This window comes from Triticum aestivum, chromosome 5D (genome assembly GCF_018294505.1).
Source record: "Triticum aestivum cultivar Chinese Spring chromosome 5D, IWGSC CS RefSeq v2.1, whole genome shotgun sequence".
Classification (NCBI taxonomy): Eukaryota; Viridiplantae; Streptophyta; class Magnoliopsida; order Poales; family Poaceae; genus Triticum; species Triticum aestivum.
Window position 1 is genome coordinate 49,371,730 of NC_057808.1, and position 10,987 is coordinate 49,382,716.

Here is a 10,987-nt window from a genome sequence, read left to right on the forward strand (position 1 = left end):
GCGGAGGGGGCGCCGGGCGCTGGTGGCGACGGGGCCGCAGGGCTCTGGGGCGGCGGGGTGGTGCTGCAGCAGGGTGGGGTGGCGGCAGCGTCCGGGCGGCGGCGGTGTTCGACGGCGGCGTTGCGGGCGCGGTTGAGTTTGGGAGAGAGGGGAAAGAGAGAGGGGTGGGGCCGGAGAGACAGAGAGCGAGCATAGGAGGTGGGAGACAGCCGTTAGCTGGGCCATTTCTTTGCCGTCCGCCAGCGGACGGCAAAGGTCCAGAAGGCAGACAACAAAGACTAGGCAGACGGCAAAGAAGCTGACCTAGCCACGCCGTGCCCTATGGGGCCCACCTGGCCCTTTGCCGTCTGCCTTCTAGCTCTTTGCCGTCAGCCAGCCGACGGTAAAGAAAAAGCGGACGGCAAATAGACTTTTTGCCATCTGCCCATTCTTTGCCGTCCGCTTTGTGGAAGCGGACGACAAAGAATTGGCAGACGGCAAATTACCAAATTCCAGTAGTGCACACGGGAGGCTGAGGAGGGAGGGCCACCTCCCACGCGAGCGGTTGGCGTATAGAGTGCCCTCCAATCCAACGCTCCACAACCTTCGAATATGAAGGATCACGGGCTCGATTTGGAGCACCCTCTATAAATTATGATGATCAAGGTTGGATTATGACTTTGCTTGAGTGTCCTTTTCGACCATAAATGCTATCTCGGCGGTTATTATACGATCGACCTGATATGGGACACAACTAGAGTTGCTCTTAGGGAAGGTACACTGCAACTTTCCTTCTCCCCTGTCCTTGTCAATCATTAGTCCATATGATCATCGTTGCACTAACGCTTGGTGCACCGCCCCATTCTTGGTACTTCGGCGCAAATGGGCATCACAATTGACTATCCTCAGTAGTATTGTTCGGTGGTCATCTATCATCACATTTGACTCCCTGCGGTAGTTATATCCCTCTATTGCTAAAGGGTGTTGACAAATTATCATAATTTCTAGCAACGAAGAGTTTAAGCTAGAAAGGCCTTTTTCGATGGAAATACCATGGGCTTGACAGTTTTAACTAGCTTAGATTGTCGTGGAATAGTCACGGCAGATGTCCTCGTGAAAGGACTTAGTCGTGGAGCCATCGCAACTAGGAAGCTTAAAGGGGTTAAACGGTACAAAGGACACGAGGGTTATACTGGTTCGGCCCCTTACGGTGAAGGTAAAAGCCTACTCCAGTTGAGGTGGAATTACTGGGGTTTCGATGACCAGGGAGCGAATCCGCTATGCCTGGCTACCGATTTGATGTTTCTTGCCCTAAGCCGCCGGCGGGTCGTCCCCTTATATACACGGGTTGACGCCCCGCGGCCTACAGAGTCCCGGCCGGCTCATAAACAGTGTCCGGCTCGGTGACTAGTTAATCTTGCCTTACAACACAAGTCATGCCATTACGGCGGTTTATCACTACGGGCCTTAAGTCGCCTACGGGCTTTAGGCCCTTTATTGAACCGCCATCTTCAAGCTTGATATTGGGCTTCATATGATGAATTGCCATAGCGTAACCCGGCCCCTCCTGGGCGGGTTACACTAGTAGTTATATCCCCAACATTAGGCCCCAGATTGATTTGAACCGGTTCATGTCAATCTTCAATACCTTAACAAAAAGCCTTCTGGCTTCTGTCTGTGCAAAAGTTATAACCCGCCATGACGTCATCCTCTGGATTCATGATAACCCGCCATGACGTCATCTTCCATTAAATTCCTTTTTTATTCTGTCATATCACAACGGATCCTTATCTTAATGACCATCCCGAAAATCGAGGCGTCGGAGTAGCTGGATAACCACGTCTGGCCTCCTCGTTTCTCGCGCCCTCTTTGTCAGTCTTTTCCTTATAAATAAGCACGACCTTTAGGTCTTCTTCATTCTCCCCCTTTCTATCGTCTTCTTCTTCTCGCGACTCCGCTGCTGCTCGAGCTCCGCTGCCGCTGCTGCAGCAGAGCACCTCATCTTCGTCGATCTTGGCCGCTGCATCAACCTGAATCGACCAGAGAACGGCGACGATCCTCCGCAGTAGATCTACAGCTGTAAGTCTTCACCTTCCCGCACTTCAGATCTGCATTTAGGGTTTTAAAGTTCTTCCGTGTTCTTCATAGTTCATCACAATTTCTTCGTAGTTCTTCTGCCGCGGTCTCCTTTGATCCAAAAGTGGCACGGAACTCATGCGGTAGTTGTTTTGCGTCCATTTTCAATACTAGCAGATCCCTTTTGCGTGTAAAAAGACCTCCTTAGAGCTCACGAACTTATCTGTACCAGTTTTTTAGGTCTAGAATATTCTCTTTTCTGAACGACCGTTTGATCCAAAATAACAGCTGCAACTTGTGAAACCTGTTTGTGCGATACTTAGGCAAAAACTGTATCCGTTAGCCATGGTGGCTCTTATCGTCGGCTTAACGAGGCAATGCTCAATGAATAATCCTGATCACTCATAGTGGATTTAAATAACTTAATTGCTTATGATGCCCATGGCGGCTTAAACAATCTGACACAATTAGCCATATATCATTAGGCCCCTTCGTAAGCCGCCATCTTGAATATGAATTGAAATATTTTCTCTGGCTTAAATTTGAGCCGGAAATTTTTATTTTGTCATAGGCTTCCATTCTTCATAATGCCGCCCAAGGCTCCCAAAGCACCTGTCACGTGCAACTGGGTTAGATCCACCGTCACTGATAGCATCTTAGACGATTTTGTGAAGACTGGTCATCTGCCGAAGAAAGAGATCATGTCTTATCGTGCTCCTGACCCGTCAGAAGAAAGGCCTCAACCCAAAGATTGGGAAGTTGTCATTTTTACTGATCACATGAGCCGGGGCTTTGCTCCACCCGGCTCAAAAATTTTCAGAGACGTCTTGCACTTTTTTGACCTGCGACCTCAAGACATCGGACCCAATTCCGTGTCAAACATCTGCAACTTCCAAGTATTGTGTGAGGTGTACCTTGGAGAAGAACCCAGCTTACTACTCTTTAGAGAGTTATTTTATCTGAACCGTCAAAACGGATGTGCCCACGGGCCCAGCTTGGAGCTTGGCGGAATCTCAATCCAGCGACGTAGAGACTGTCTCTTCCCTTATGCCGAGCCGCCGAGTCACCCTAAAGATTGGAACCAGACATGGTTCTACTGTCAAGACACTTCTCCGGCTAATGAGAACCCTTTGCCCGGCTTTCGCGCCCTGCGCCTGGAGTCAACTCACCCCTTACCAGATAAATTATCTTCGGCTGAATGTCAGACACTTGCCCCCACCATAAACAAGATCAAAGCTCTTCTGGGGAACGGCCTAAACGGCATTGACTTGGTCCGGGTTTGGATTGCCTGGCGGGTGATTCCTTTGAGCCGCCGCCCCGGCTTGATGTGCGATTATACAGGCCAGAAAAATGATCCTCTACGGCACAGTCCTGACGACTTACCTGAGGATGTCATTGATGACATGACCAAGTCTCTTCTGAACGAGAGCCTGGCAGATTGCGGGAAAGCGGGCTTAAGTCCGTTCTGCAAGGCTAACCTGGCTCCAGCGGTAAACCATTAACTTGAGCATCTTACTTTCCACCTTGATAATTTCATCTTTACTCAAAACTCTTGCTATATTTTACAGGCTGGTGATAAATTCTGGAAGGTCAAGTATGACCATGAGGCTGCAAAGAAAGCCAGAAAGGCCAAGAAAGCCGCCAGGAAAGCCGCTGCCCGTAAGAAGGGGAACAAACCTAGCGCCTCAGATATGTTTCATCTGGACGATACCTCCGAGTCAGAGGTAACTCTTGACTCTTTAGGCTCCTTCTTTAACCATCTTATTGACACCGATTATCAGCAGGAGGATACAGGAGCAAGTCATGCAGTAATTGAAGAGGTAACTATAATTTCCTCCGACTCCGAGCCTTTGCCGAGATAGAAAGTCCGAAGGGTAACCCGGAAAGTAAGATTTTCACATCCTTTAGCTTATCAAGATCCTCAATTTCTTTTGAAGCGACAGATTCACGAGAGTCGGAGGCAGACCCGGACCAGCAAAGATGCGGACCTCTCCTCCGGCTTACCCGATGTAACCAGAAAACGCCGGACTGAGGTTATCTCTGATTTACATTCTTTGTATCCTTTGGCGGGTTTCACTCGTCAACCACTCAATTCTTCTGACTCAAACTATCAGGGAACTTCACCTTCCTCCGGCGAATCAATGCAGTCCAGCATGCCGGCTTTCAAAACCGCTCCAGGGTAATGATAATCTATTTATCTTGTGCTTATCTTACTCATGTTTTTGTACTAACCCTTTAATTTTCAGTGTACAAGTAAAGCCCAGCAAGAGGACAAAGAGAAGTAAGCCGGCCAAAGAGCCAATCTCTGCTGAACCGGAGCTCAGAACGGCTGCTCCTGATACTTCCGCTCATGAGTTGCCACCTGAACCAGACCATGATACTCCAACTCTCACCACTGATCCATCCGCCGAACAAGCTACGGAAGGTTCTGAGAACCCGGAGAACCCTAGCCCGGCCAAAGCGGATGACCCGGACGTCGAAATTATTCAGACTGACTTCGTTGAACCGGGGAGACCCATCGCGCTGGACAAGTGCTCCGCCAAAGAAGAACTTCTGGAACGCCGCAAAACCCGGCTGGATGTTATTGATTATGCTCATCTGAGTATTGGAGAAATCGTCTCTGGTTATGTAAACCAAGTGCACAACAGCCGGGATCTGGAAATTGATATGGTGAAACAAATACACCAAAAATCTGAGGTATAACTCTTGTTGCTTGCTCCTTAATTATCCTTACTATGCCAGCCCCCAAGTCTATTACTTATGATGAAATATGTTGTAGACTTAACACCAGCTTAGTAATCACTGCAGAAAACCGGCTTATCCGGTAACACCCAAGGGCCGGCTGAGACAACATATTTGAACCGGTCTTCCACCGTATTTTAGCCAAGTACTTGAACAGCAATATGCATTAGCCTCCAAGTGCCGAGTACCTTTGCCTGCAAAGTGCTTGGGACTTATTTCCATGAACCGCCACTGTAAATAGAACTCTTTAGCATACATTAGCCCCCAAGTGCCAAGTATCTTTGCTTGCAAAGTGCGTGGGACTTAATGTTGCATTATGATAACCCTAACTGTAACCCGGAATTTATACAGGCCGCCATTAAGCAATTTGAACCGGAGATCTCTGACTTGAAGAATCGCCTGAAAACTCAAGAGAGTGAAACCCAAAAGGCGAATTCCAAGTTTGAATTCAGTGTATCCGCACAAGAGAAATTGAAAAAGAAGTTTGAAGCAGAGAGAAAGGCCTGGGCAGACGAAAAGACTGCTTTGCTCAACCGGGCTGAACAAGCGGAGGCCACTCTTGCAGAAACAACCGCCGAGTTATTCGGCTTAAAACGCCATGTATCTCAGATGGTCTCAACAATCTTTGGTAAGTTACCCTGTAAGTGTTATCTAGTTTAAATCCTTTACAACAAGCATCTCAATTGTCATCAGCTCACCTGACTTTGTAATGCAGGCCCCAGGAGTTCCAATCTCAACCAAAGCATGCTGACAAAACTGAAGGCCGTTTATACCCTGGTGGAACAACTCTACACCGGGTCACAACGTGCCTTAGCCATCGTGGCTCTGTCAAATGACGTTCCCACTCGTCTGGCGGATGTGCTAAGGCTGCTTGCCGTAGTACCTCAACGATTCCAGGAATTGAGACGAGCTTCTGCAAGAGCCGGAGCCATAGCCGCTTTAAGCCGAGCCAAGGCGTGGCTACCGGAGCTAGACCCGGCCAACATCGCCCTTGGGTATCCCAGTTTGAAGGAGGACGGCACCCCATTTGACCAGAAGGATTTTGCCGCTGGCGTGAAGGACATACGTCCTGTGGCCACTCTGATCGGTAATGATACGGATCTTACCAAATACCAACCGGGTTATGACGCCGAGAATCAGAGAATTCCAACACCACATTATGAAGCAATCAGCCTGATCCCTCCCCCTCGTAAGCATACCTTCGCCCCTGAAGTTGATCCGGCCGGGTTAATTGATGATGAAGCTGAATTTGAAGCCTTGAGTGGCATTGACTGGAAATCATCAACCTTCCAGGACAGGGAAACAACCGGAGGAGCGGAAAGGGATGATCCGGAAGCCTCAGGCCCAAAACACCTTTAATCCTTCAAGCGGCTCATGTTTACGTCTTGATGAAAACAATGCTTCATTATTTGGACTCAGGGAGTCATGTAATAGGGTAGAAAAAACGCTTAATTTTGTCGTGCCATCGCGCACTTGTGCGGCGCTCAACACTTCTTAAGCCGCCCTCTTATATTCCTCCGGGTTATGCTTGATCCTCTTCTTTCCTTACGTTTAAAGAGCTGCCTTTAACTGTCCTGCATAGAGAACAAATTACAAGTCCCTTGGCGGCTTACCGCATAGAGGGTCATATATTTGACATATAACCCGGAGTATGAATCAAAATCATAAAAAACCGGTTCTCAATTATATCTTTGAAACAACCATAACAGCATACCTGTGACCCTTCGATTACACTTCCGGTTCATGTGACCCGAACAATGAGGGTGAGAACCCAACTCTGTAATACGATGTTTTTTATATGCGATCACCTTTATTGATCAAGGTTAAGCCGGTGGAATAGGAACCACCCTTGAACACTTTAGACATGATCAAAAGAACTTCCAGTAAAATCCAAAAACTTGTTTGCAAAAAGAGACTTTTAAATTTTTTGGAGGCTTCTGATTCGAATACGACCAGAAAACCGTCCCAAAGGGGTTAAGCTAAGATTCGAATACAATCATATAGCCCCCAGTGGCTTTGGCGTTGCCGATCAACAGGGTACCGACCGCTATGTCCTCTTTGGTTCGAATACGACCTATGTTTGAACAGGAAGCCGCCAAATGACCTTGAGAGTTGTTTAACGACGCTGATTCGAATACGATCCACGTCGGTTCCCAAAGGGGATTGAGCTATGATTCAAATATGATCAAGAAAACTCCTAGTGAGCTCGGCAGTGTGCCGATCAAAAGGTATCGACAGCTATGTTCTCTTTGGTTCGAATACGACCTATGTTTGAACAGGAAGCCCCCAAGTGATCATGTGATATTATAGTGAAAATAACAATGACACATTTACCTTTGAGGGGAAAAAAGGACAGAGATCCTGCTTTATTATTTATCATAATATATACATTGTCACGGAAGTATGTACATTATGAGAGCCGGTGGCTCAAGTGTAATAAGGCCGAAGATGAGCGATATTCCACGGCCGGCGGGTCTCCTCCTCCGACTTACGTGAATCTTTGTGCTCTCGAACATCGATGAGGTAGTATGACCCATTGTGCAAGTTCTTGCTGACCACAAAGGGCCCTTCCCAAGGTGGGGATAACTTGTGTGCATCTGTTTGACCCTGGATGAGCCAGAGCACCAAGTCACCTTCCTGAAATGTTCTGGACTTAACCCGGCGGCTGTGATAGCGGCGCAGGTCTTGTTGGTAAATCACCGAGCGAGCTGCTGCTACGTCACGCTGTTCGTCCAACGAGTCCAGAGCATCCTGACGCGCTTGTTCCTTGTCCGCCTCAACATAAGCCGCCACACGAGGCGAGTCATGACGGATGTCACTAGGGAGAACCGCCTCGGCTCCGTAAACCATGAAGAAAGGCGTATAACCCGTAGACCTATTAGGAGTAGTATTGATGCTCCATATCACAGAGGGTAACTCCTCGACCCAACAACCCGACGTCCGCTGCAAAGGGACCAAAAGCCGGGGCTTGATGCCTTTCAAGATTTCCTGATTGGCTCTCTCAGCTTGACCATTGGATTGGGGGTGAGCCACTGATGAAACATCAAGTCGAATATGCTCTCGTTGACAAAATTCTTCCATGGCGCCTTTAGACAGATTGGTACCATTGTCAGTTATAATGCTGTGTGGAAAACCAAAGCGAAATATCACCTTTTTCATGAACTGAACCGCCGTGGCTGCATCACACTTACTAACTGGCTCTGCCTCAACCCACTTTGTGAACTTGTCAACCGCCACCAAGAGGCGGGTCTTCTTATCCTTGGACCTTTTGAAAGGTCCAACCATATCAAGCCCCCAGACTGCAAACGGCCAAGTGATTGGAATCATCCTCAACTCTTGAGCCGGCACGTGAGCACGTCTTGAGAACTTCTGACAACCGTCACATTTACTGACTAAGTCCTCTGCATCAGCATGAGCCGTCAGCCAATAAAAACCGTGACGAAAAGCTTTGGCCACAAGGGATTTTGAGCCGGCATGATGGCCACAATCCCCCTCGTGAATCTCACGTAAGATTTCTTGACCCTCCTCAGGGGAAACACAACGCTGAAAAGCCCCAGTGACACTGCGATGATGCAACTCGCCATTGGCAATTATCATTGACTTAGACCGCCGGGTTATTTGTCTGGCCAAAGTTTCATCCTCAGGCAATTCTCCCCGGGTCATGTAAGCCAAGTATGGCACTGTCCAATCTGGGATAACATGAAGAGCCGCCACCAACTATGCTTTTGGGTCCGGAACAGCCAAGTCTTCCTCTGTAGGTAACTTGACAAAAGGGTTATGTAGAATATCCAAGAAAGTATTAGGCGGCATCGGCTTTCGCTGAGAGCCCAGCCGGCTTAAGGCATCAGCCGCCTCGTTCTTTCTACGGTCAATGTGCTCTACTTGGTAACCCTGAAAATGTCCAGCAATGACATCAACTTCATGGCGATAAGCCGCCATGAGGGGGTCCTTGGAATCCCACTTGCCTGATACTTGTTGAGCCACCAAATCTGAGTCGCCAAAGCACCTTACCCGGCTTAAGCTCATCTCCTTAGCCATCCGAAGACCATGGAGCAAGGCCTCGTACTCAGCTGCATTGTTAGTACAGGGAAACATCAACCGTAGCACATAACGAAATTTGTCACCTCGAGGGGAAGCTAACATGACTCCAGCCCCCGAGCCCTCCAATTGTCTGGACCCGTCGAAGTGAATAGTCCAGTATGTGTTATCCGGTTTCTCCTCAGGCATCTGCAGCTCTGTCCAATCGTTGATGAAATCTACCAATGCTTGCGATTTGATAGCCGTGCATGGCACATACTTTAGACCATGAGGCCCAAGTTCGATGGCCCACTTCGTGACTCTTCCTGTGGCTTCTCTGTTTTGGATGATATCTCCTAAAGGAGCAGAACTAACCACAGTGATAGGGTGGCCCTAGAAATATTGCTTAAGCTTCCGGCTTGCCATGAATACCCCATAAACAAGCTTCTGCCAATGTGGATACCGTTGCTTGGACTCAATAAGTACTTCACTGACGTAGTAAACCGGCCGCTAAACCGGATGCTCCTTACCCGCCTCCTTGCGCTCCACCACGATGGCCACACTGACGGCTCGTGTGTTAGCGGCTACATACAATAATAAGGGCTCCTTATCAACAGGAGCAGCAAGAACTGGTGGTTCAGCTAACTGTCTTTTCAAATCCTCAAAGGCGGCATTGGCAGCATCACTCCAGACAAAGTCATCTGTTTTCTTCATCATCTGATACAGCGGTATGGCCTTTTCTCCCAACCGGCTTATAAACCGACTTAAAGCAGCGATCCAGCCTGCCAGACGCTGGATGTCATTTATGCACGCCGGCTTAGCCAGAGAGGTGATTGCCTTGATCTTCTCCGGGTTAGCTTCGATGCCTCTGTGAGAAACCAGAAAACCCAAAAGCTTGCCTGCAGGAACACCAAAAACACACTTGGCCGGGTTAAGCATCATCTTGTAGACCCGGAGGTTACCAAAGGTTTCCCTCAGATCATCTATCAAGGTCTCCTTCTCTCTGGATTTTACCACAATATCATCCACATAGGCATGAACGTTGCGCCCAATCTGATTATGAAGACAGCTCTGTACGCACCGCTGGTAAGTCGCCTGGGCGCTCTTGAGCCCAAAAGGCATAGACACATAACAGAAGGCTCCAAAGGGAGTAATGAACGCCATCTTCTCTTGGTCCTTAACTGCCATTTTGATCTGATGGTAACCAGAGTAAGCATCCAGAAAACTCAAACGCTCACAACCCGCCGTAGCATCAATAATTTGATCAATACGGGGGAGAGCAAAAGGATCAGCCGGGCAAGCCTTGTTTAAATCCATATAATCCACACACATACTCCAGGTGCCGTTCTTCTTGAGCACGAGCACCGGGTTAGCTAACCATTCCGGATGAAAGACTTCAACAATGAACCCGGCCGCCAAGAGTTGGGCTACTTCCTCACCAATGGCTTTCCGCCTCTCCTCGTTAAACCGCCGGAGAAATTGCTTGACTAGCTTAAATTTTGGATCAATATTAAGAGTGTGCTCAGCGAGTTCTCTCGGTACACCCGGCATGTCCGAAGGTTTCAATGCAAAGATGTCCCGGTTCTCACGGATGAACTCGATGAGCGCGCTTTCCTATTTAGGATCCAGATTGGCACTGATGCTGAACTGCTTAGATGAGTCGCCTGGAACAAAGTCAATAAGCTTAGTCTCATCGGCCGACCTAAATTTCATTACCGGCTCATGCTCCGTGGTCGGCTTTTTCAAAGACGTCATGTCTGCCGGGTCAACATTATCCTTGTAAAATTTTAATTCCTCCGTCGCACAAACAGATTCGGCGTAAGCAGCGTCACCTTCCTCGCACTCCAAAGCTATCTTTCGGCTGCCATGAACCATAATGGTCCCGTTGTGACCCGGCATCTTGAACTGCAAATATACGTAACACGGCCGTGCCATGAACTTGGCGTAAGCCGGCCGCCCAAATAAAACATGGTACGGGCTTCTGATCTTGACCACCTCAAAGGTCAGTTTTTCCGCCCTGTAGTTGTACTCATCTCCAAAGGCTACTTCCAGTTCGATCTTACCAACTGGATACGCCGACTTACCGGGCACCACGCCATGGAAAACAGTATTGGATTGGTTGAGGCTTTTATCAGTTAATCCCATACGACGGAAGGTCTCATAATAGAGTATG